Genomic DNA, 5,010 nt, shown 5'->3' with positions numbered 1-5,010 from the left:
TGCATAATTGAATGCAATCAATTTTATCATGTTGCCAAAATTTTCCTCCATTTAATTCTGCACAAAAAAAACAATAAATAGAGCAACCAAGCTCTGATACCACTTGTTGGGAAAATATCTGTGGAGAATGCCCAGAAAATTTTTCCCACTACTATTTTTGTGAAAATTAAATATGATAAAATACTAACTAAAAGCAGTAAAGATGAATAATAAATAACACCAGAATTTTAACATGGAAAACCCTCCAAGGTGAAGGGAAAAACCACGGGACCGTAGTCCACTTCAAACTTCCACTATGATAAATAATGGGATACAACTTCACCCAAAGGTGGATCTCTTTCTGTCTTCAATTTGTGGATCCGAACCTGTCACAAACTGGATAACTCACTCAAAGATAACTCTCTTTCTTGGAAGAAGAAAACTGTTTCTTCCGCTACGCTGCTTTGATATTCTTGCTTTTGTGTAACCTCTTCTCCGCTGAGAAGGACTCCTATTCATAGGAGCAAATACAATTCCAAATAAGAATTATACGATACAAAATCACGTAGATTTATCTCCTAATCTCTCGTGATTTTGTATATATGAGAATATTAATTTGATTTTTTTTCCAATCTCCCTTGATTTTCTAGATGTGGAAATCACGTTGATTTATCTCCCCATCTCTTTTGATATTTTTTTTTTTCATTTTCTTTTACACACTCACTACTATACATATTCTACTGTAGATATACATAATTGCATTGGCCTCTCTAATTGGGAGTGACCTACTTAACAGATATAAGAGAGAGAGAGTGAAATAAATACGTTCAGGCTAATGTGTGCAGTGCAGATCTAGTGATAGGGGAAAGAAAAAAATTTGTTTTGGGGAAAAGAATTCCATCTGCTCTAGCGGCCCCCACACATCCACATGGCGCTTGATGAGTGGTCGGAGACCATGCCAACCTGGTGGTCCGGGACCACCCAGTATTTTCTCGCGAGGATGCTCGGTGCGTGAGGAGAAGGGTTGGTCTTCAGTGAAGGAAAAAGAGAGAAAGCTAGGCATAGAGAGAGGCCCAAGAAAATTAGAGAGAGAGAGAGAGAGAGAGAGAGAGGACGAGCCAGAGGGAGAGAGTGAGCTCGAAGGAAAGTCTTGCCATCGCCGGTCGTCCGCCTGTGATTCATTAGTTTGTTTTGTCCAAAACTGAGGTTCTGGAATTGATCAACAATTTTGTAAAAATCCTGGCAATGTGAGAGTAATCTATCCTGGGTAATGGTGATGTGAGAGCATGTGTTGTCGTTAGGCCGAGGATCGCTCGGAAAGTGGATCTGAAAACCGCTGTTAAATTAGCATGTGTTCGACAAAATGCTTAAGAGGGATTTCGAAATGGTTCATGCGTAGCCCGTTTCTCAAAGGTTGCTATAAGTTGAGTTTGCTCCTCTCAATCCTTGTTTCTTGCTTCTGCTGCTTTTTGGTCCTATTTGTCTTGCTGGAAACGCATTGGTTAGAAGTAGGTGGTTCGGAGAGCTCACTTTTAAGCCGGAGAGGGAGACCGATATTTCGGACGGTCGCCGGAGTAGATGGCCGGCGGAAGTAGGCGCCTGTAGGGATGGACGACCGGTAGACAGTGGTCGGTGGTCGGAAGATGGTGCTGGAGTCGGGACTTTTGGTTCTGGAAAAACGAAGTTGCAGGTGTTCATGTTCGGGGAAGAAGAAGGTGCAGGGGAAAGGACGAAACAGGGAAAAGACAAAAGGAGAAAAAGAAAGAAAAATAGAAAAATCATTGAAAAAACTAAATTGAAAATTCTTTTTTTAATCCGACCGGATTGGATCCGGGTTTGGGTCGGGTCAACTGGCCGGATCAGGTAAATTCGGTTCGAACCCGTTCCCCGATTATAATAATAATAAAATTAAAATTAAAAATTAAAAAAATCGTAAAAATAATAAAAAATTTAAAAATTCAGGAAGACATTGAAACGTTTAAAAAATCTGAAAATTCATAAAAATTTAGAAAATGCGGAAAATCTTTTAAAAAATTTAGAAAATTCAGAAAATCATTAAAAATCAGAAAATCCAGAAAAAAACTAAAAAATTAGAAAAATCATTAAAAATTCAGAAAATTCCAAAAAAAATTAAAAAATTCAGGAAAAAAAACATATTCAATTAGGAATTGTTTGGTTTCCATGGATCGGAGTGTCCCCTATCTTCCTCTTCTTCTCGTCTCTCAAACGTTGAACTTTTATGAAATCATTGTTTGGTTGAAGGGTAAAAACATTAAAGAAGTTTATTGGAAAAGTTCGTGTCTCGTATTTCGCGCTACGTTAACAATTGACACCTTGTGGGGTATGTGAACGGTGGAGCGGTCGGCTCCGTATGATTTAGTTAAGGGGGCTTCTGCCATCGCTTTTGTCGATTGGGCTTTAAGGGGAATAGGTTTGATGCTTTAAGGGCTTCCATAAAATTTTAGCATTGTAGCAAATTAGAACTTGAAAAAAGATCCACCGTTCAATGGTGAAACAATTCTTTGTTGGGATTTCGCTGGAATCATTCCCACAATAAAATATCTTTCATCAAAAGTAATTCAAGGAGACAAGGTTCCGTACTAATTCCAAATAAAGGATAGCTCACGCGAAAGGAAATCGATTTATTATATTCAAATAAAGCAGTACAATTCCCAATCAACAGTAAGATCCAAAAATTACAGACTCAATTATGTAATAGGATGCAAACAAACAATGCCGGAACTTAATCGATCACATGACTTGAGAACATAAAAGAAAATTGAAAGATAATTATTTTGTTGATTTGTGCGGGACTGCTTTTCGATGGTTATTGTTTTGACTTTCCCCGGTCACAAGCCAACATTAAAACACACAAAAAGCAAAATAAATCGCAAATAGTTTCCAATGAAAGCTCAAGCAGCCGGGTTGCTCGTGCCGCAAGCAACCTTCCGAAGGACCTTAAAGTGGAACTTGCAAGAATTAGTGTTCCAGTACATCCCGATCTCGTCCCCAACGTTCAAATCTCCCCCATTGACGAACAGCTCGCTCCAGCCACCATTCAGCACGTAGCACCCCGACGATGCCCAGTAGCGGAACACGAGCCGGCGCTCCTGATCTTTGCCCTCTGTGCCCTCTGTGCGCTCTTTTATCACATTGACCTCCATCCCCTCCTTGCTGTGGACCCCGCCCACCATCTCCTTCTTCATCCACCGGAGCACATGAGTCCTCACGCAGTCCCGCGGAAGCAGGAGCCGCGACAGATGGTCGAGGTCGCTTTTCGTTAGCTTCTTCCTGATCTTCCACAAGTCGTCGTAGAACACCAACTCCGTGGAGACGTGAGATGATATCTTCCTTTCTGCAGAAACAAAGCGGGTTACGTCAGAGGCCGACCACTGCGGAGTTTTCATTTCAGATTCGTCATATGACACCTAAAAAAGTCTCCTTTTGTATCTTTCCTTCTCTTTTTTATTTTTTAATTGACAAACTAATCATTTCTCGGAATTATGTATTAGTATGTACCATAGAGGTCGCCATATGACGGCTTTCATATATTATAATTGAACGAACTGAGTTTACATACCCGTTAGCCGGAAACGTGAAAGACCAACTTTACTGCCTGTTATTTTGATGTCTTCTTGAACTTGCTTCCGGTATTCACCAAAAGTGAACTTTCTGTAGACGGAAGGCTTTCTGCAGCTCCCGGTCTGAGAATCGGGCGAAGGGCAGAGGGAGAAAGCAACGGAGTATCTCTCCACCTCGCTGTTTGTCTGCACCTTTTGCTCCGCACTCCTGTACACGTCATTGCTCCACGCCTGCCCAAAAGAGAGAAATAAAGAAAAGATGAGCAATTCATATCCGCGTTAATCATTGTCCTCAGTACACGAGAAAGTCGGCGCATTGATTGGATAATCATTGTTTTGAGTTTGTGCTTTCTTTTTTTCGTTACCTGAAGAAGGTCTCCAATGCTGACGGTGAGAGCGTCACGGTTGGGCTTGAACACGACCCATCGGGAGTCCTTGCGGAGCCGGATTCCTCCTACCTGGTCCGGGTAGAGAACGGTCAGGAAGTCACTGTCCGCATGGGGCACCGGCGGGAACGTCTCCGGCGAGAGCGGGCACACCGGGTAGTGGTTCAGCCGGAGGAAACACGTGCTCTCGTTGAACGTGCTGCAGCCCCGATGCCCAAGGTTCTTCGCTAGGACCCCTGCCAGCGTCCTGGCTGGCCTAGACATGACGGGGGCCAACTCCATCATCACTCCTCCGAGAGAGGCGAATTGGCCGTAGCAAGAGCGGGCATAAATGTTCGCGAGGGGACATGGAAGGCCTCAGGCCGGGAGAACTGGGCAGGGGAGGTGCGGGAGGAGTTGTTGAACAGCTTAACCTGCTCCCCCCTCATCTTCCCAAGCAGCTCCCTGCAGATCCCATGGTTCACCACCTGGAAGAGTCCCCATTCTTTGGCGGCCCAGTATATGGCCTCTGCACACGACTGACTCAGGTCTATCACTGGGGGCTCATACTCCTGGGGTGTCACCATGTTGGCATTCTGGATTGGAGAGGAGGAGGAGCTGCTGGGGCAACTGCCGAGGACTTTGGGGAAGTTGGACAGAAGGGGCGAGGCTGAGCTTGATCCTCCCATTGCCACAGTGTGTGTGTGAAGAGAGTAAGGGTTGCGAGGGTGGTGGACTGGTCTGCCGTTATATTTATAGGCGGAGAGAGGAGGAGAGAGAGTGTAAGAGGACAAAGAGGATAGAAGGGGACAAAAAGCGGGCAAGAGGGAAGGAACATAGGAGGAGCTCAAACTAGCGACAGCAGCATGAGTGGAGTGGAGCGGTCAAGTGTACTAGAAAAAGTAACGAGAAATCTGATTGTCTTTTTCGCAGCAGGATTCTTGTTTGGACTCAGGGTACTAATCAGGTGACGTTCATGAATCGATCGACTCGATCCATCAAAATCAGCTTTCGCTTTCCGCGAATAGCAATTGAGTTTTGCGCTTTGTACTGGTGGATGCAAAGAAGCTTCTCTCAACAAACTT

The 5,010-nt window shown here is 43.9% G+C and overlaps 1 pseudogene; it reads right to left on the bottom strand.

Moving 5' to 3' along the window:
* Nucleotides 1–2,891: 2,891 nt before the first annotated feature.
* LOC104446602 lies at nt 2,892–4,614 on the bottom strand (annotated as a pseudogene).
* Nucleotides 4,615–5,010: the final 396 nt, after the last annotated feature.

The sequence above is a fragment of the Eucalyptus grandis genome, chromosome 5, assembly GCF_016545825.1.
Source record: "Eucalyptus grandis isolate ANBG69807.140 chromosome 5, ASM1654582v1, whole genome shotgun sequence".
In the NCBI taxonomy this organism is placed as follows: domain Eukaryota; kingdom Viridiplantae; phylum Streptophyta; class Magnoliopsida; order Myrtales; family Myrtaceae; genus Eucalyptus; species Eucalyptus grandis.
Note: the sequence above shows the minus strand (reverse complement) of the source record. Positions and strands in the feature narration are given on the sequence as shown.